General features: G+C 42.4%; 2 pseudogenes; both read right to left on the reverse strand.

Annotated features, from left to right (window-relative positions):
- Positions 1 to 2,422: 2,422 nt before the first annotated feature.
- LOC125287986 lies at positions 2,423 to 9,808 on the reverse strand (annotated as a pseudogene).
- A 7,036-nt stretch (positions 9,809 to 16,844) lies between these two features.
- On the reverse strand, positions 16,845 to 22,334 carry LOC125287987 (annotated as a pseudogene).
- Positions 22,335 to 22,467: the final 133 nt, after the last annotated feature.

The following is a 22,467-nucleotide window of genomic DNA, read 5'->3' on the forward strand; positions in this document are numbered from 1 at the left end:
ATCAACATAAGAGTGTCATGACACTGTCATGAACGTGTCATAAACAAGTCATAAACGTTTATGACATGACGCTTCTGTCATTAAGTGTCATTCGTTTTTGTCATAACAAGTTAGGGTTAGGTTTAGGGTTAAAGTTAGGGTTAGGGTTTTGCCTCACGTGTCATGACAGTGTCATGTATTCATAACAGTGTCATGTCATTCTTATGTCGGTACTGTCAAGAAAAGTGTTACCGGCCTGGATCAAATCTAACATGTAAATATGTTTGAAGTGATTTTAACTTTTTATCTGAATGATTTATGAACATTTGTAAAGAATTTTTTAATGTGTATTACAATCTTGAACTTAAATTGCCCATGTGATTCTGTACCATTGTTGCACAATGTAAAAAAAACATTTGGAAACACTTGACATTATTGACAAGAGTGACATGACACTGTCATGAACACATGACACTGTCATGACACATGAACCCTAACCGCTAACCCTAACCCTAGCTCTAATCCTAACTCTAAACCCAATCCTAACCCTAACTTGTTATGACAAAAACTAAATGTCTCTTAATGACAGAAGCGTTATGTCATAAACGTTTATGAATTGTTTATGACACGTTCATGACAGTGTCATGTCACTATTACGTTGATACTGTCAAGTAAAGTGTAACAGCCAAACTTATATTACCTCATGACTTAGGTCAATTAACGCTGTTAATCACTTTGGCCTGCAGAGAAGGCCTTGCAGGCCAATGCTTGATATTATGTCATCAGAGTTTACCACAAAGAGGAACATACTGTAATTATTGTGGCTCGCTGTAATACTGATCTCTCGCCAGGGAGCTGGTTTTTATATCCTCCACCTTGCAATATGGTAATGATGCGATTTTGATGTGACCTATGTGCCACTCATATCATTGACCTGTATCAATGATGTATACAGTTTTTAAAAGATAACAAATCGTCAGGCAAAACAAAATCTCCCCAGAGACAGCTGATTTTCTATCAAATTGAGACAGACCACCTGGAGGTAAAATACTTTCTATGACAATGAGACATATACCATGAACTTAACCCATTTAACTTAGGAAACTTGGGATTTGTGAGCTTACAGGGACTTACTGTAGTGTCTTCACCAACCAGAACCGATCTACACCCTGAATAAATGGCAGACTCAAGGCCATTTAGGATTTCCATTTGATTGTCATTTTAGAAACATAGAATCTAAAATATTACATGTACACAAGTATGAGTACTATGAACCCAGCTTCACGGCTTGGAGATAACCATTATAGCTAGCTCACTATCATTAATGTAACTTTATTAGTGCTAACTCTTCTGACGTCTGACTGTCCAAGCTCCCGCGCTGATTTAAAGGCAGCAAGTGCGTCAAGAAAGGTACCTGGGGTCGAAGCGAATCTCAGGGGTGGCGCGTACCACACCAAGCCACCCCTCTAGCTCCGCCCCGGCTAACTGACTAGTCATTACAGGTTAATGTTACCTATGTTCCAAAAGAAGCAAACTACAATACTGTCAGGAAAAGGGTGACCACAATAAAAAAAAATAAGCCTTGGGTATTGGACAAGAAAATCAGCTCATGTGGGGTAAACACAGATTTACTGGACCTGTTTGAATTTGCAACTGAGGTGTAGCCCTACTTGTTGCATCGTTCAGCAATACTTAGAGGCTAATGAGATAACATGTGCGTGTTGACTGACTTAAGTCTGAAGAAGAGCCACAAACTCGAAATGTCACACGATAAAAAAAAATTATGAAAGGGGAACTATCTGGTGTGTCGATCTCTTTTCCTCTAGTGAGATAATGGATGTATAAAAATGATTCATTTTACATTAAAAACAAAAAACAGCACATTTGGCTGTATCCACACAAAGAAAATCTACAAAATGATTCATTGGTAAATTGTTCTATGAAAAACGTAATTTATCTTTTGCAATTCCCCTGACAATTACACTCTAGAAGATCTTAAATGCACTGGCATAGAACACGTACATATATCCCGCAGGCAGGGGCGTCGGACTGGGGGTAAAACCACTACTGATTATAGGGGCCCAAGGGGAGAGAGGGCCCTTGAAAAGTTGAAAAAATCTTGTGCTATTCCCCTGCCCGCAGGGGAGGAGATATAGACAGGACACCAAGCGCTCCGACTGATGAATGGCCTGTGAGGCCCGATGCGTCAGAGCGCTCGTTGATCCTGTGCAGCGCTGTAGACAGGCTACGGGTGTCATCAATTGAGGAAAGAATAGGAAGTGGTAAGGGATTACACACACTGACGAAGGCCGCAATGCGGACATGTTTGTTACCCCTGCTGCTAAATGTGAAAGTGAATTAGCAAAAATAAAGTATTTTAGAGTGCAACCATTTTTTTTATTTTTCTATATATTAAAAACCAATAAAACATGACAACCATAAATATGGTGGCAACAACATTTTAATGGAGTACATTGTACTAGCAATAACAAAATTATAATCTCTTTGTCATGAAAAAATAATATATACATAAATTACACAAAATTCAAATTTTGCATGACATTATGACTGACACATGCAGGACAACACATTAAAATTATGCATAACACGAATTATGTCTGAAAACCTCTTTTGCACTAGATGACAAAAAGCCATGTGCAACACCAGGTACTGCATGCATCACACTCGATTCAAAGTTCAGAAATCCCATCCAAATGTTTGCTCATAGAACAAACTACTGTTAATACAAAAAATTCCACAAACAGTCTGCTCTCAGTGCAAACGGTGTCATTATACAACACTCCTATTACACACCAATATGAAGCACATTGAGTTGACAAGGACTTAACAAATATGCAAGTAGGTATCCAAGGTAGGATTATTATGTGAAGACACAAATATATTTGAAATCAATTCTAAACATCAACATTTACAGCAGGACATGGATATGTCCTGTCTCAATAATAAGTTCAAATATATCCGCAGGTGGCGATCATCTGGATCTGACCACCTGAGGTGTGTAATAAGCATGTAATGGCTCACTGAAATGAGTCAGTTGCAGCACCTCCTATGGATTTTTGCAGTGTCCTCTATGTACAAAGGTTCACAAATTGTGATGTGTGTCCATAAAAGTGTACCAGTGGACAAGTGGGCAAGAAATCACCGAACAAAAATCGGTGGAACAGGACTGTGTCCAAAACTGCATGACCAAGCTATGTTATTGCTAGCTGTGGTCAGAGTAAAACAGAAAGACTTCAATTAGAAAAACAGTTTCTGTAAAGTGCGTAAAATGCTGCCCCCCTTCAGTTTAATCTTCATCATGAAGAGGTCGACGTAGAGGAGGTGGCCCAACACTGTGGAGGCACAGATCAGCCCGCCATGCAGGGCCCCTGCAATACCACAGCTGAACACGTCCTGACCTGAAACACACATAAATAGTTTAAAGCACCAATGCAAATACATAGAGATACAGACAAAGGGAGATTTTTTCACACACTCACACACAGACAGATCCATTTTCATGAATACAGACAGACTCACAATGACACTCCCTTACCTGTGATGTAGAGGTTTTTGGCCATGTCACAGCGGTTCTTGGCCATTAACACTGGGTCAAAGCGTTCTAGGGTGTGCTCGCCAGAGTGCAGGGGCCCCCCCTCAGGTAGTGCTCATTGGAGAGTGGTGTGGCTATCTCCTGGTACACCACCTGAAGGGGTGACAGACAGAAACACAGAAATGTGAATGATAATTATTCTCTATGATGTTTCATGGTTTGTAAAGTGACTCTGTTTATATTTTCCATTCTCCAATATAGTACTCATATATCATTGGAACTCAAATTCAGTTAGTAGATTTATTCATCCCCTGAATGCTCACCTTGTCTTTGATCTTAGGGAAATGCTCGCAGGCCCAGTTAAAGAGGTGGTCAGCGAATCTGTTCTTGTACTCTGTGTAGTCGTCTCCTCTTTTCCTAACTGTTGAGTCCTTCCCTCCTCAAACCACTTTCGTAGTTCACCATGGTCAGGACAGTCATGCAGGATTTGCCTACCAAGATAAGCATGGACAGTTAGCATCACAAGAATGTGGAAGCTTGTATTAGATGCAAAAAATCACATTTATTTCAGCAATGGGTCCTTAACCCAAATGATTGAATATGTTCTGGGCAATCTCACCTGGGTGTCTGATCTTGTGAGGAGGTGTCTTTGGCAGATGGGAAGGTGATGAACACCATGGGAACATTGTCAGGGGCCTCATCTTTGCTCATAGCAAAGAATTTATCCATCCTGAGACAAAGTTCAATTCAGGTCAATCCAGTTTCATTTTGTTCATTCTGGTTCAATTCAATTCCTGTTAAATTTCTTTACATTCAATTTGTGTGGACAAATTAAAGCTCAAATCTGTTGATGAAATGAATACATTTTGGTTCAATCTCTTCTTTAGTTTTTTTTGGTGGCTTCACTTTTTGACATAAGTGTCCATTCTTTTTTCTAATCACTGGTCAAGGTACTCACGATTTGTCTATGTCGTTTTCCTTGAAGAGCCATAAAGTGGTTGGCGTGATGTCGAGCTCTTCAGCAGTGGCATCGAAACCACAGAAGAGGAGCATGCAAGCTTTGCCAGGTTTCATCATTTGGGCACGCGTCTGGATATCTGCAGAAGAAATAAATAATTCCTGTTCACTTTGTTTCAAAAAATAGATGTTTTTATTCAAGATTAACTTTGTTGTCCTACAGTGTGGGAAATGTGTCTTGGACTGCCACTCATTCTGCAGTTGTGTGTCTATACAGAAATCTTCTAAATACAAACATGTGTATAACATGTACAACTAGTGGTCCATCCGACCTACAGGAAATCCAATTTTTCCGCCTTTCCTTGTCATGTTTTTGTGTTAGAGTCAGTAATTGGTGTGGTACAATGTCAATAAGGAATAAATAATACTGAATGATGGTTGTGTCTCTGGTCTTCCCTAATTGTTTGTTGTGTAAGTTGACATGACTTCACCATGTTTCATCTGAATCTGAGGAGGCCAAGTACTTGAAGGTGTTGAAAGGCCACAGTTGGAGATTACAACCTCCAACTTGGCCCTTCCTCACTGCCACACCTTGACATTCACATAAGATCATAAGAAAACATGTTAGATAAACAAATAATTGACTTTCAGTGAGTCATAAGAGAACAAGACACTAGAGAAAGCCCTGAGTGATCTATTTTAAAGTAGATCTTTCAATCCAGACCAGTACTCACCACAGGCAGCGCCATCTTTATCCAACAGGATTCGAGTGACCGAGCTCTCACCAGCACTTCACCGCCATACTTGCGGATGGTGTTGCTGATGTGGTAGGGGATCTCACTGGCGCCCCCTCTAGGATAGTAGGCTCCACGCTTGTAGTGGTGGATGAGGAGGGCATTCATGAAGAGGCTACAGTCTCTAGGGCGATCACCTATGGGTGAAGGAGAGAAGGAGGGAGAGATGAGATCAAAGGTTATTAGCCTTGAAGAGCCAAATGTGAAAATAACTATACGAAGATGATCTGCTGCTTCTGCTGACCATAGTAGAGTAGGAGATAACCTGGAGATACTCACCAATGAAGAGGTAGTTGAACATGAGCTGGAGGTCCTTGTTATTGGTCAGCTGGTCAGCCCAGGTGGTGACACCGGTGGTGGCCAGACGGAAGACGGAGGAGCAGCGGTCAGCGATGCCGGACTTGAGAAAGAAGAGGGCCAGCCAGCGAGGGATGAGCTTCAGGAGGCCCAGGTAGAAGGTCTTCCTGGCAGAGACCTACAACAACAACAACAAAGAATGAGGTACTAAAACCATCAGTATTGACAAATGTATGCCATATGCCATACTTCCCCTGTCTGACTGCAGGGGGCAGTGTCCTCCATGTCATACCTTCATGACTCTGAAGAACTCCTCAACAGCCTTGGTGTCGTCTGGGAACTGCTTCTTCATGTTGGCCTCCATCTCGGTCTTCCCAGTATAGAAGCTATACTCACGGTGCTCCTCTCCTTGACCAATGTGGATATTGTCAAAGTGCTGGGGCAGGGTCACAAATTCCAGCTGACCCTCTGTGATTTGGTCAAAGGCGATTCGCATCAGGCTGTTCTCATGCAGCTGACCGACATAGTGAAGGCCTACACATATAAAAAACACACACACACACACACACACACACACACACACATGACTTTATTGCAGGAGCACAGAGAAACAATGGTGTTGAATTTGTAGCACCTAAGGACAGCTGGTAGCAGCAGGTGACCAGAATGGCTAACTACACCACACCAGTGAAGACTTGCCTGTAAAGTGGATTTTCTTCCTAGAAACCTACCCCAAGGACTGCCCCATCTCCTCTAGTGAGTTTTTTTTCCCTGTCTACACACTGTTTCTGTGAGTTATACATTTCATATTCAACTTAGTGTCATGACCATATGAGTGTTGTGGCATTGAGTCCAAATGGCAACACTACATGCTCATGTGTTGATACATATGAATTGGACTGATTATCTTTTAGAAGAAAGGCACAGGATATTTAGGTGTTTAGCTCATTATTTGTGTGTTCATATAGTGAGAATACAATTTAGATCAGCAACCCAGTAGTAGTAGGTCTACTCACCAACATCAAATTCAAAGCCTTTCTCCATTGAAGGTGTGGCAGCATCCATCAGCATTGTCATGTTGCTCTAGAACCAGCACCCCTTCCCCTTTTTGGCCATACAAAGCCATAGTCAGGCCTCGGGACCGCTGCCCGATGATGATGGCATCCAGGTTCTCAGGGATTCTCTCCCTACTGAAACCTACATGGAGGGAGACACATGAGCAATTGCAGTTGGCCTTGCAGATGTCTGACATTATGGTGATAAATAGTATGACTTCACAACCAGTTTGAGTCTCGCTATATTTTACAGCTGTGCTTTCTGACATCAGAAAGCAATACAAGAAGGAATTAATTGTCAGGAAGACCAAAAACCTTGTCACAGCTACTTCACAATCTCTCTCTAACATAACACATATGAGATAAACACATTTCCAGTATTCAGTCACACAAAGTAACAAATTCATACAATCCCACACAATCATGCACTAGCACAAACTACAAACATACATATTCAGTAAACACATTATGGTTTTCAAATGGTAATTTAAACATGGCACATAAATGGGACATTTTTGGGGATTTGACCTCTCACCTTTCTTCAGCACCTTGTTCCTCTTCTTCTGGTCCACTTCTAGTGGTTCTGTACACGCAGTGACTCCAGAGAGAACGGGCTGGGCTTCAGAAACAGGTACCAGTAGGTTCCCCAGCACAGGCCAAGGAACCAGACACCAGAAACAGCAGCAGCTTCATGATGAGGGTCAAGCTTCTGATCCAGAGACCCACATAGCAGACCAGTGACACACAGCAGAAGCCTCCAAGAGCTGAGAAAGAGATAAAGAACAGTTCAGAAAAAGCAATAAGCAATATACAGTAATTCTCTAAGAGACAGACCTTTTAATCTATTGTATGAATTTATTACAGACTTAATATTACTGTCTCAAAAGAGCTGAGGGACTGCTGTCAAAACTGCTGTCTAAACTCATCTGTCATAGTATGTATTCAAATTGCAGCCAACTAACCATGAATGTACCCATGGGTTCTAATTTTAATGCTGGGCAAAGTGTGAAGTTTAAAGTCTAACTAAGCTTACTTAATAACTATGCACAATGAACTTACAAATGTAACACCATGAGAAAGATCCTGAGCACAAACAGCAGTGGGAAATCTAAAAGCTGTCTAATCATGCCATTAGTTCATACACGTTACAGCAATAAGAATGCTAAGACAGTCGAGTGATATCAAGTGACTGTATGCAGACTGTTCCTTAGTTTTAATAAAGAAAAAACTCACTGCTTTTTCCTTATATCCCATTCATTTGTTGTTAGGTACATACTGTAATTTGGATTGACAAACCAGAAAAGTTGACATTAGCTTCACTGAAAATTTCATTCTTGACATATCTTTCTCTATAACAGTTATCTCACTGAAAACTTATTATGCATTATGTTGTGCATTGTTTCAGCTGTGAAATTGTGTTGTAAAACAATTAGATTAAATTGTCAGAGGCTGTTGCGTCGCCATGGAAAAAGTGAGGGATTTGTGTGGAAGAATTACATTAGAATCTTATGAAGGAATATTCATAAGATGATTTGTGTGGAATTCCAAATGGCAGTGGGGTTGTGATCAAATCAGATTAGCTAAATAATCTGTCTGGCTAGTCATTTGCCCTCATAGTCACAACAAGAACAGGACAATTAACATAATCCAAAAATTGGAAGAAATCGACAACACTGCTAAAAGAGGATAAAAAGGAACTCACAGAAGTGGGACATGTTCCACTTTCTGAAGGAACAAAAGACTTGTTTGACCTGGTTGTTCTTCCCCCTATTTAGCACAGTCCTTCGTTTACTCTGGTAATAGTTGATAACTGCTGTAATGTAGGTTAGTAGGCCTTACTCACTATGAGGCTTTCCACAGCTGAGCAACTGAGACATGGTCTTATAGTAGTGGGAATTAACCTCAAAACAGTCCGGAATCATTATGAATAGAGCACCAAAACTTTTTGATTTATTTTGGACATTCAAGATGGCTGACAAAAAACACTGGAATAACCATAAAATTACATATATTTGGCACATGCCTTATGGTGGTTTTGTAATCAGACATAGGAAGTCCTTGGTGTTAACCTGTCAATCAAACTGTGGGCAGTTCGGAGGAAAACAAATCACATAATTCGGGATGGTTACAAGGAAACATAATGGAGTTATTTTTTGTCCATGTAGAATAAGAAGAAGGATGACCTGTCATCATCAGTGGTGAACCGTGGGTTTTGTGGCTGGGCAATTAAGATACAGGTCGATCAAAACGAATGGACTTTGTCTCCTGATGTTTACCAACCTGCACATCAAACTAGACTCATTTTCTGGCATATATGTAATGTCTTTCTGGAACACCAAACGTTAACATTATTATTTACCTTTGTAAAGTAATTAAAATGACATTAATGGTAAAGTAATCATATACATGCATGTATGAAGATGGAGAAAAGCTTTTGACAGTGTTTCATTTTTTTTTTTCATGTAATGAAATTAGCTTTTTCTTTTTGTTGCCTCAGGGCAACATTAAGGGGTCCTTTTTGGTTACACTTTACTTGACAATATCAACATAAGAGTGTCATGACACTGTCATGAACGTGTCATAAACAAGTCATAAACGTTTATGACATGACACTTCTGTCATTAAGTGTCATTAGTTTTTTGTCATAACAAGTTAGGGTTAGGTTTAGGGTTAAAGTTAGGGTTAGGGTTTTGCCTCACGTGTCATGACAGTGTCATGTATTCATGACAGTGTCATCTCATTCTTATGTCTGTACTGTCAAGTAAAGTGTTACCGGCCTGGATCAAATCTAACATGTAAATATGTTTGAAGTGATTTTAACTTTTTATCTGAATGATTTATGAACATTTGTAAAGAATGTTTTAATGTGTATTACAATCTTGAACTTAAATTGCCCATGTGATTCTGTACCATTGTTGCACAATGTAAAAAAAACATTTGGAAACACTTGACAGGATTGACAAGAGTGACATGTCATGACACATGAACCCTAACCACTAACCCTAATCCTAACCCTAACCCTGACCCTAGCTCTAATCCTAACCCTAAACCCAATCCTAACCCTAACTTGTTTATGTTTATGAATTGTTTATGACACGTTCATGACAGTGTCATGTCACTATTACGTTGATACTGTCAAGTAAAGTGTAACAGCCAAACTTATATTACCTCATGACTTAGGTCAATTAACGCTGTTAATCACTTTGGCCTGCAGAGAAGGCCTTCCAGGCCAATGCTTGCTATTATGTCATCAGAGTTTACCACAAAGAGGAACATAATTATTGTGGCTCGCTGTAATACTGATCTCTCGCCAGGGAGCTGGTTTTTATATCCTCCACCTTGCAATATGGTAATGATGCGATTTTGATGTGACCTATGTGCCACTCTTATCATTGACCTGTATCAATGATGTATACAGTTTTTAAAAGATAACAAATCGTCAGGCAAAACAAAATCTCCCCAGAGACAGCTGATTTTCTATCAAATTGAGACAGACCACCTGGAGGTAAAATACTTTCTATGACAATGAGACATATACCATGAACTTAACCTATTTAACTTAGGAAACTTGGGATTTGTGGACTTACAGGGACTGGGGGTAAACGTTGGCAGACTCAAGGCCATTTAAGATTTCCATTTGATTGTCATTATAGAAACATAGAATCTAAAATATTACATGTACACAAGTATACAATGTACTGATTTATCAACTTTGGTTGTATTTTGGTGTTTCAGAGACATCTAAAGTCATGCTAAGAATGCCTAGTGTGAGTACTATGAACCCAGCTTCACGGCTTGGAGATAACCATTATAGCTAGCTCACTATCATTAATGTAACTTTATTAGTGCTAACTCTTTAGACGTCTGACTGTCCAAGCTCCCGCGCTGATTTAAAGGCAGCAAGTGCGTCAAGAAAGGTTCCGCCTTTGACCACGTTAATGGCCGATCGTAAAGTAGAATTTTTGAGATGGCACCTGGGGTTGAATCGAATCTCGGGGGTGGCGCGTGCCACACCAAGCTACCCCTCTGGCTCCGCCCCGGCTAACTGACTAGTCATTACAGGTTAATGTTACCTATGTTCCAAAAGAAGCAAACTACAATACTGTCAGGAAAAGGGTGACCACAATAAAAAAAAAGTAAGCCTTGGGTATTGGACAAGAAAATCAGCTCATGTGGGGTAAACACAGATTTACTGGACCTGTTTGCATTTGCAACTGAGGTGTAGCCCTACTTGTTGCATCGTTCAGCAATACTTAGAGGCTAATGACATAAAGTGAGCGTGTTGACTGACTTAAGTCTGAAGAAGAGCCACAAACTCGAAATGTCACACGATAAAAAAAAATTATGAATGGGGAACTATCTGGTGTGTGGATCTCTTTTCCTCTAGTGAGATAATGGATGTATAAAAATGATTCATTTTACATAAAAAAAACCCCAGCACATTTGGCTGTATCCACATAAAATAGAAAATCATAGAAAATCTACAAAATTGTTCTATGAAAAACGTAATTTATCTTTTGCAATTCCCCTGACAATTATCATACTTTGGAAAAACATGAAGACCATTAAGAACAAGACTGAGTGAACATAAATCAACCATTCATAGGAGAGATATAAGTTCACCAGTAGCAAGACATTTTATAGAAAAGAACCACACTCTAGAAGATCTTAAATGCACTGGCATAGAACACGTACATAGATCCCGCAGGCAGGGGCGTTGGACTGGGGGTAAAACCACTACTGATTATAGGGGCCCAAGGGGAGAGAGGGCCCTTGAAAAGTTGAAAAAATCTTGTGCTATTCCCCTGCCCACAAGGGAAGAGATATAGACAGGAAACTTCTTCAAAGGAAATGATAGCTTCAGCAAAAGTTCTACTAGGAAGACTCGTAGTGTAGCTTTACTCCTCCCATGCTTACATGGAGCCAATCTTAGCTTTGCCTACTTTTCGGGAAAGCCCTGCAATCTGATCATTCACTCATTCAATCAGCGCTAGCCTATAGGAATTCAGTGGGCTCTTTAAATATGTTCCACCTAACACTGCTTTTGCTTCTCAGTACGCCGACTTTAACGTCCTAGCTCAGGCTTCCGCGTGGACCTGGGCTCTCTGCGTTTTTACCTTCGCCCCTTCTGCCCTCAGTGGCGTTCCTTGTTACAATCTAACCGCGCTCGTTCGCTGCGCTGTTAGGGACTCCAGCGCCCGCCGGTCAGGGCCACTGCATGTCGCTTCATCGCTAATCTCTGCATATCGGGCCAGTCATGCTCACGCTGTTGCAGCCTTCACTTCACGGTAACCTACTGCCGGGTCGCCGTCCTCGCGCAACTCTGTCGCAGGCCCATGTCGTTTCGGCAACGATTTCTCAAGCTTCAGCGCCTGGTTGGTAAGGTTGTTGTGCTCTCTTCCCAAGCTCCTCGAGCTGGGCTACACTCTACCCACAGTCATGCAACCTGCTTGCCGACGATATTCGGCGGGCAGCAAACAAACTGACTCGTCTGACACGGTTTAACTTTCACTTAGGCCTCCTTACAATAATTCCTGCTGATTTCGTAATCCCTGCAATTTGTGCTGTTAATTGCTAGCCTGCACCACGCTGCCATTGAACCCAACCCAAGACCTGTTTAATTGATGTTCTACACTCACTGTGGTTATCTCGATGTCTACCTTGGTTGAGCGTCGTCAAACCAGTTGTTTTTTGCCTCTTAATTTGCCTTGCGGCTCGTTGGGCTGCGTAGGCTTTAGGCTAGGCTACTCGTCTGCTGGAACTTAGGTTCAGGTATCACTCCTTGTGCATGGCTGCGGGAAGCCAGTTCATTCGTTGCATTTTTTTTAATCATCTGGGATTGCGTCCCATACCTTCTGGTGGGGAGTCTACACGGCCTTCCTCGGGTGATTCTCTGCATGCACTGCTTAAGTACTCCTCAGTCGGTCTTGTATGCGAGTTTGCGCTTCAGCTTGCTCAATATGGCACGGGTTGTTGATCGCTAGTTGTCGTTGATCAAACTACTCTCAGCTACCGCTGATCTGTCATGTCCCAGGTATGCCGTGACGTCCCCGACGTTCTCGGCTATCTGGGTTCTCAATTTTGGGGGGTCTTACACCAAAGCTAGAACCAAAATGACGGCACGCCGGCCCATGGTCATCAATTGCCAGAACCCTATGTCACACAAGCTATTATCTAGGCAATTATGGGTGTTTTATTTTCAATGCCCGTACTATGTCATTGTTCATTACCTGACGCCACAGTGATGGGCTCATGCCCACATGGTGTTGGTTGAGCTTTTAATTAAGAAGCTGTGTCATTTGTATTTAACATATCCTTCTAGCGTCTTTTGTATGTTTGAAATGTCTTTTCTGATTCCATATTGTGTATTGGGTTACAAGGAATTCTTTGGCAGGCCTCACTTTGCTCACTGCCCACCAGTGGGTCGCTTCAGCACTCCATATATTGGTGTTAATGGTTACCGGCTGTTCATGATTATGTCGGCAATTTTGCATTTCGCTAGTTGTGGTTTAAGTGGTGGCCTATGCTGGAAGTTCGTTGATCACGACTACCAACGTAGCCGTTGGCTGATTGTTTTACCGATGACGATACTACATTTCACCTGTCTAACCACTCCTTCCTTCTCGCAGGTCAAACGGAGCGGTCCAACGGGTCTCTGCGTGTCCATGTGATTTCAGCCCATCTAGTCACGCCATCCGTCACATTGATTGTTGACTCGAATTTCCGTTTCAGCAGGATCCTCTGCAAATAATGTATACTCTAATTTCCATTCTCCTATTTTGCCTTGGCTGTTTTGTTTTTGGCAGATATGCTCACCCAAAGTGATCGCGCCAGGGAGGACGTGCAAGTTCCTTTTACATTCTCCTCCCAATCTTTAATTTGCTAACCCCTGCAGGTGCATCATGCCTCCCCTCTTCTGTTGAGGGGATGCAGTTTGTCAATGGAGAAGCAGTTCCACATATCACACTAACATCTACTTTCTTACAGGGATGGCAGTGCCGGTTCACGGAATCACGCAATCGCGTTTCCAGTTCATACTGGAGTGGGGTCATCCCTCCGTCTTCACAATTCTCCCCAATCTGACAGATTAAGGGTCTGGCCACAAATAACGTAATGTCCCAACTCGAGGGGGCGGCACCAAGCACGCATTTGGAAATCTCACTGCACGCAATCTACACTACGTCTGTCATCTGTTTAGATCGCCTCTGGCCCGCTATATGAGCTACACAGATATGATTTGCCCCTTGCATCGCGGGGAACCAAAGTTACGTGCATCATACTCCTTGCCAGACTCGAGTCTCTCCCTGAGCAAACGCTTCCGTGAGAACTCTGGATTCCCAGGGTACATTGTCAGTCGCTTTGATTAAAAATGTGTATGCACACCCCTCCACTCATCACTCAGGGGCCAGTGCTTGGCACATGACTGATATCATTTCTGCATCCAGTTGGGCGATATGTATTGCTTATTCTCTCCTCATTGCTACCTTTACTCATTGTCTCTCCAGCAGTCAGTTCTAAACTGTACTATCCTGCCACAGTTGGTGCGGCTGGTATAGCGAGCTCTCGTTACGTCACTCAGAGCTCCTCTGCACTCTGAGATGCATAAGCACCAATGGTACCCCAGCACTCATCTGTTCGTTGTCTTGTCATATTTCAGTTACATATGTTTCTTCCTCCTGTCACATACAGGCATGAATTGTCCTGAGAAGTCCTTTGTCTACGTCGCAAGGTCATGCTTCCCTTGCATTACTGATGCTGCCCATCTTATTTTGGGGGGGTTTCCAAGAGCAGGTGCTAAGGTGTAGCTCTCACGCATCTATCTTGGCCTTGGGTCTGCAGCTCAATGCATTCATCTCACTCTAGCCACTGCAGGTGCTATCGAACCAGAACACACATCTGGCTTCACAAGCACTAGTCTTCCACAAAACTAGTCATAATGGTCATCTATCCTAAATATTAAACTACATGTCTTTGATACGAATATACTCAAGCACCCATATCAACTAACTCATTGCTCTGGTCCCAAGCATCTGCAACCACAAGCTCTATTCCCCTGCATTGATTCTGAGTAAATCATGTTTAACCTTTTAACCCTAACCATGTATTGCTTCCCTGGTCCCCGTTCACTACCTTAAACTACGGCTCACACTTTACCTGATTTTCAGCTGCCATCTAGCTAACGTGCTGCTTAAATGTAACCTCTCTCCAAAGAGGTTCACTTCTCACTCATTCCGCGATCGGGCGCAGTTAAGACTGCCGCCCAAAAAGGGCTATCCACGTCATCCATCAGGATGCATCAAACTAACTCGTCTTGACATTTTTGATGCTCAGAAGTTTCTCTCCTATGTTAACTCAGGTACCTCATTTTACCTTCACAAATCCTGGTGGCGGTGGTTACATTCTGGCATTCGCCTTGCACTAATCGCTGAAACATATTGGGGCCTAGCATGCCGGTAGCTTGTGGTGATTTAGTCTCAGCCATGGGCATGTTGCCCTTTACACTGGTTGCCCAGCTCTGCTCAACGCTTATGGTTCAGGGTCACTTCCGGGTTGCCCGCCTCGTGATGCACGCCTAGGTCGCTTCTAGACACTGGTTGCCCAGTTTGGTCCAGGTTGCCCTGGATGCCGGTCTCCCGGCCATCACATCGGTCTAGGTTGCCCTAAACGCTGGTTGCCCAGCTCATGGTTCAGGTCGCACCGTGTGCCGGTTGCCCGGCCGTCACGTTGGTCTAGGTTGCCCTAGACGCTGGTTGCCCAGCTCACTGTCCAGGTTGCCTTGGACGCCGGGTTGCCCGCTCATGACTTCGCCTAGGTTGCCCCAGACGCTGGTTGCCCAGTTTGGTCCAGGTGGCCCTGGATGCCGGTTGCCCGGCCGTCATGTCTGTCCAGGTTGCCCTAGACGCTGGTTGCCCAGTTCGGTCCAGGTTGCCCTGGATGCTGGTCACCCGGCCGTCACGTTGGTCTAGGTTGCCCTAGACACTGGTTGCCCAGCTAATGGTCCAGGTTGCCTTGGACGCCGGTAGCCCGGCACGTCTCGTGGTCTAGGTTGCCCTAGATGCTGGTTGCCCAGCTCGCATAAGCACTAAAGTCCAGGTTGCTCTGCATGCCGGTTGCCTGGCTCGTCACAATGTACTAGCTTGATAGTTACTGGGCGCCCAGATCGTGAAGTGCTTATGGTCCAGGTTGCTCTGGACGCCGGTTGCCCGGCCGCCGCATTGGTCTAGGTTGCCCTAGATGCTGGTTGCCCAGCTCATCAAGCTTCTAAATCCCACTATAGCGAAAGCATGCTGCAGGCCCCATTGCAACCCTAGGTTAAATGGTTAACACCTAGCCACTTTAAAATTCTGTCAGCGTCCTGGCACAACCTCATCACCCCTGCCCAGACATGCTGTTTAAATTATCTTGTATGTATACTATGTCTTTGTTCCTTTCAGAACCAGGTTACTAAGTCACCGCCCTGGCGGGCATCACTCATCCTTTTGGGGGTAGGCTCCCCGCCCCTGCCTTCATCCATCGGCAGGAGACGAGATCCGCTCATCGCTGGACGGATCCGAGATGGGGCCTACGCCAAAGACTGTTACCTATTCAGGACTCTATCATGCTTGTATCCAAGCCGTTCCTTTACTAATTAAATTGTCAACTGATTCTATTCTGTCTACTGAGTCTTTCTGGTAGAAGTAGTCATCTGCGATCTATGTCTCCAAGTGGAATGAATGAAGATTTTGATTATTTTTTATGTAACCTACACACTTTTTATGTAACCTACACACTTTTGCTAATGCTACTTTATCATTGTCTGGCCATTTAATGTACTGTATGTTGTGTTGTGAACATTGGAGACACCAAGCGCTCCGACTGATGAATGGCCTGTGAGGCCCGATGCGTCAGAGCGCTCGTTGATCCTGTGCAGCGCTGTAGACAGGCTACGGGTGTCATCAATTGAGGCAACTTGCCTTCTTAAGACTAGGAAGTGGTAAGAGATTACACACACTGACGAAGGCCGCAATGCCGACATGTTTGTTACCCCTGCTGCTAAATTTGAAAATGAATTAGCAAAAATAAAGTATTTTAGAGTGCGAAATGTTTTTTATTTTTCTATAAAATTAAAAACCAATAAAACATGACAACCATAAATATGGTGGCAACATAATTTTAATGGAGTACATTGTACTAGCAATAACAAAATTATAATCTCTTTGTCATGAAAAAATAATATATACATAAATTACACAAAATTCAAATTTTGCATGACATTATGACTGACACATGCAGGACAACACATTAAAATTATGCATAACACGAATTATGTCTGAAAACCTCTTTTGCACTAGATGACAAAAAGCCATGTGCAACACCAGGTACTGCATGCATCACACTCGATTCAAAGTTCAGAAATCCCATCCAAATGTTTGCTCATAGAACAAACTACTGTTAATACACAAAATTCCACAAACAGTCTGCTCTCAGTGCAAATGATGTCATTATACAACACTCCTATTACACACCAATATGCAGCACATTGAGTTGACAAGGACTTAACAAATATGCAAATAGGTATCCAAGGTAGGATTATTATGTGAAGACACAAATATATTTGAAAACAATTCTAAACATCAACATTTACAGCAGGACATGGATATGTCCTGTCTCAATAATAAGTTCAAATATATCCGCAGGTGGCGATCATTTGGATCTGACCTTCTGAGGTGTGTAATGAGCATGTAATGGCATACTGAAATGAGTAAGTTGCAGCACCTCCTATGGATTTTTTGCAGTGTCCTCTATGTACAAAGGTTCACAAATTGTGATGTGTCTCCATAAAAGTGTACCAGTGGACAAGTGGGCAAGAAATCACCGAACAAAAATCGGTGGAACAGGACTGTGTCCAAAACTGCATGACCAAGCTACGTTATTGCTAGCTGTGGTCAGAGTAAAACAGAAAGACTTCAATTAGAAAAACAGTTTCTGTAAAGTGCGTAAAATGCTGCCCCCCTTCAGTTTAATCTTCATCATGAAGAGGTCGACGTAGAGGAGGTGGCCCAACACTGTGGAGGCACAGATCAGCCCGCCATGCAGGGCCCCTGCAATACCACAGCTGAACACGTCCTGACCTGAAACACACATAAATAGTTTAAAGCACCAATGCAAATACATAGAGATAAAGACAAAGGGAGATTTTTCACACACTCACACACAGACAGATCCATTTTCATGAATACAGACAGACTCACAATGACATTCCCTTACCTGTGATGTAGAGGTTTTTGACGGGCGTGTCACAGCGGTTCTTGGCCATTAACACTGGGTCAAAGCGTTCTAGGGTGTGCTCGCCAGAGTACGGGGCCCCCCTGAATGCTCTCAGGTAGTGCTCATTGGAGAGTGGTGTGGCTATCTCCTGGTACACCACCTGAACGGGGTGACAGACAGAAACACAGAAATGTGATTGATAATTATTCTCTATGGTTGTGATGTTGACCTGAAAAAAAAAACTCCTCATGAAAGTAGGATGAAAAGAAATGCCCAATGTGAAGGATGGTGAATATACTGTATCTGTTCTATGTATTGTGTCCTCCAAGTGATCTATCATTAGAGCTCTTGTCTTGTTAAAAGTCATGTTAAAATTCCTTCCATAACTCGCAGAACCAAAATTTGTATTTTCAGTTTCCTACTTCATGGTTTGTAAAGACTGTGTACTTGCCATGCATCCCCTGCTCACCTTGTCTTTGATCTTAGGGAAATGCTCGCAGGCCCAGTTAAAGAGGTGGTCAGCTTAATCTGTTCTTGTACTCTGTGTAGTCGCCTCTCCTCTTCCTAACCGTTGAGTCCCTCCACTCCTCGAACCACTCGTAGTTCACCATGGTCAGGACAGTCATGCAGGATTTGCCTACCAAGATAAGCAGGACAGTTAGCATCACAAGAATGTGGAAGCTTGTATTAGATGCAAATCAAATTTATTTCAGCAGTAGGTCCTTAATAATGGTTGAATATGATCTGGGCAATCTCACCTGGATGTCTGATCTATGAGGAGGTGTCTTTGGCAGATGGGAAGGTGATGAACACCATGTCAGGGGCCTCATCTTTGCTTTGCTCATAGCAAAGAATTTATCCATCCTGAGACAAAGTTCAATACAGGTCAATCCAGTTTCATTTTGTTCATTCTGGTTCAATTCAATTCCAGTTAATTTCTTTACATTCAATTTGTGTGACAAATTAAAGCTCAAGTCTGTCGATGAAATGAGCACATTTTGGTTCAATCTCTTCCATTCTTTATTTTTTTTCTGGTGGCTTCACTTTTGACATAAGTGTCCACACTTTTCTAATCACTGGTCAAGGTACTCACGATTTGTCTATGTCGTTTTCCTTGAAGAGCCATAAAGTGGTTGGCGTGATGTCGAGCTCTTCAGCAGTGGCATCGAAACCACAGTAGAGGAGCATGCAAGCTTTGCCAGGTTTCATCATTTGGGCACCCGTCTGGATATCTGCAGAAGAAATAAATAATTCCTGTTCACTTTGTTTCAAAAAAGAGATGTTTTTATTCAAGAATCACTTTGTTGTCCTACAGTGTGGGAAATGTGTATTGGACTGCCACCCATTCTGCAGTTGTGTGTCTATACAGAAATCTTCTAAATACAAACATGTGTATAACATGTACAACTAGTGGTCCATCCGACCTACTGGAAATCCAATTTTTTTGCCTTTCCTTGTCATGTTTTTGTGTTAGAGTCAGTAATTGGTGTGGTACAATGTCAATAAGGAATAAATAATACTGAATGATGGTTGTGTCTATGGTCTTCCCTAGTTGTTTGTTGTGTAAGTTGACATGACTCACCATGTTTCATCTGAATCTGAGGAGGCAGCAAGTACTTGAAGGTGTTGAAGAGGCCACAGTTGGAGATTACGATGGGTGCTTTCACCTCCACTACCTCTTGGCCCTTCCTCACTGCCACACCTTGACATTCACATAAGATCATAAGAAAACATGTTAGATAAACAAATAATTGACTTTCAGTGAGTCATAAGAGAACAAGACACTAGAGAAAGCCCTGAGTGATCTATTTTAAAATAGATCTTTCAATCCAGACCAGTACTCACCACAGGCAGCGCCATCTTTATCCAACAGGATTCGAGTGACCGGAGCTCTCACCAGCACTTCACCGCCATACTTGCGGATGGTGTTGCTGATGTGGTAGGGGATCTCACTGGCGCCCCCTCTAGGATAGTAGGCTCCACGCTTGTAGTGGTGGATGAGGAGGGCATTCATGAAGAGGCTACAGTCTCTAGGGCTTATCACCTATGGGTGAAGGAGAGAAGGAGGGAGAGATGAGATCAAAGGTTATTAGCCTTGAAGAGCCAAATGTGAAAATAACTATACGAAGATGATCTGCTGCTTCTGCTGACCATAGTAGAGTAGGAGATAACCTGGAGATACTCACCAATGAAGAGGTAGTTGAACATGAGCTGGATAAAAATAGCTGATAACAATAAAAAATATTTCACTAAAAGACACAATGTTAATGAGGATGTTTTTATCATGCTTTTCGCCAACTAGAGATTTGTACTGTCGTATTCATTTCTACAGCACCAATAACAGTGTCTAAAGCAGCTGAGTAATTGCAGTAAAAAGATTAGATATTGCCAACACTCCCTTAAACAAATTCTCTGGAAACAAAACACAATTGGTCAATTATGCTTATGTCATGTTTTCCAACATAATAGCACAACACACAACATTGTACATTGTACACTTGTACATTGTTTTCAGATGTGAAATTGTGTTGTAAGACACATTAAATTGTCAGTGGCTGTTGCATTCAACCATGTTTGGAGTTGGCACTTCAGGACAATGCACATAGCACAATCAACAAAGACCAGTTGTCTTCAAAACTTTCAAATATGATCGTGTATCTAAATATATAACGTGAGGGATTTGTGTGGAAGAATTACAGTGTGGCCACCAGTAATCAGATTAGTAAATTATCCGGTGGAGCACATACAGTATGACTATAATCAGTGTAAAACTACATAACAGTACAAAGACTCATTTGCCTATTGTTCCCTATTACAGCATGTCCTTTACCTTATGTAACGGTTGATGCTGCTAGTCCACTAATGTGCTAAGTTCTTTTCCTTCTTGTAAGACTTACAACAGCTGCAATAATTAACTACAACCTGAAGCTGGTGCAACAACTAAATGCAGTTCAGTGCAAGTCTTACAATAATTTAAAGAACCAAGCACATTAGCACAATACTAAGGTCCTTATTGGCTTCCATTGTCATTTTATCTTCTGTGGAAAGACCAGCTGTACTCTACCCTTCTGGGGATATAGAAATTAAAGTTTTTCTTGCCCACACATTTCCTCTTAGAGATTAACACACAGAGAGATTTGCCATTCCAATACTTAAAGAAACACATACACACAGACAATCACACATTGCCACCAGTCAAGGCATTAAGTCCTAAAAATGGCACAAATGTAGAGTTTTATATGGGTCACCCACCTTTCTTCAGCAGCTTGGTCCTCTTCTCCTGGTCTAGTTCTAGTGGATCATTGAGCCTTAGCAACTCCAGAGAGAACAGGCTCGGCTTCCCAAACAGGTACCAGTAGTTTCCCCGGCACAGGCCAAGGACCACGCCACAAACATCAGCAGCCACATGATGAGAGTCAAGCCTCTGGTCCAGAAACTTAAACAGCAGACAGGTGAACAAAAGCTTCCGAGAGCTGAGGCACAGATGCAGCAGAAAGGAGGATTTATCTGAGTTATCTGAGCCACCACAAAAAGCAAAACGATTAGGTTGTAGACATAGCAGGTCAGTGGCGAGAATGAAATGATTTACTTTCTGAGACACTGACAGCGAAGGCCTTTTATATCAACCTCACAAACACTAGGTGTTGTGGGAGAAGCTTGTGCCGTCACACTAATTTAAACAGCACCAGAACCAACAAACGTTGAATTTATAAGCTGATTTATAGAATTCCAAAGGCCAGTGTAGGCCAGAGATGGTATTTTATGGTACAGCCAATCAGGACGCAGGGCGGGAGTTTCATAGATGTGACATAGCGTAGAAGCGACTGTGAGACTGTTATCAGCGTCACGGGTTGGCTTCGATGTGAGTGGTTGAAGTAGCACGTCAATAGATGACGGACAAGTGGCTTATTCAATCATATGCAAGCATTTTTTGATTAGGCCCAGCCTTCTGAAGCAACACTCCAATGGATTGGTCCCAGATGGATGAGTGGAGCTAGGCGGACTAGGTTACTACTCCAGTGCCAAAAAGACCATGGTCAATAGGGTTGCCACATTTGATTTGTGAAAATCCGGGACTGAATTTTGGCAGAACAGGGTGGACCTAGATTATGGCCAAATTGTCTTGAGCTGAAGTTGATCCTCTGAGGTATAGAGTTTGTGGGTCTTTGGGTCACTAGGACATGTGACCTAAAGCCTGCAGGTTATGGATTTTCATGAGAAAGATTGTCTTTGTTTAACCTGGTTTAACCAGACACACTACTTAAAGAGTCTGCACGATTGGGGAAAGTTTCCAACTGTAGCACCGTAACAGGTGTAGACTTTGCTTTAACTTTGCCCAAACAATCACATGGGATTCCTAATGTTACTTCCTAGTTTGCCTAACCTTTACAAACTGATAATATTCAGCATCGGCAGTCAGAAAACAATGTATTTAGGCCTACCTTTGTACATAAATGTACACATTCTTCTGACTGTAATTATTTTTTTGTATATGTTTGTTTAGCTAGAACCGTTTACCACTTTCGTTTTCAAAACATCATCCCCTCTTATCGCTGATTGGCCAAAGGGCACCAGACTAATTGTT

The sequence above is a fragment of the Alosa alosa genome, chromosome 22 (assembly GCF_017589495.1).
Source record: "Alosa alosa isolate M-15738 ecotype Scorff River chromosome 22, AALO_Geno_1.1, whole genome shotgun sequence".
Lineage (NCBI taxonomy): Eukaryota > Metazoa > Chordata > Actinopteri > Clupeiformes > Clupeidae > Alosa > Alosa alosa.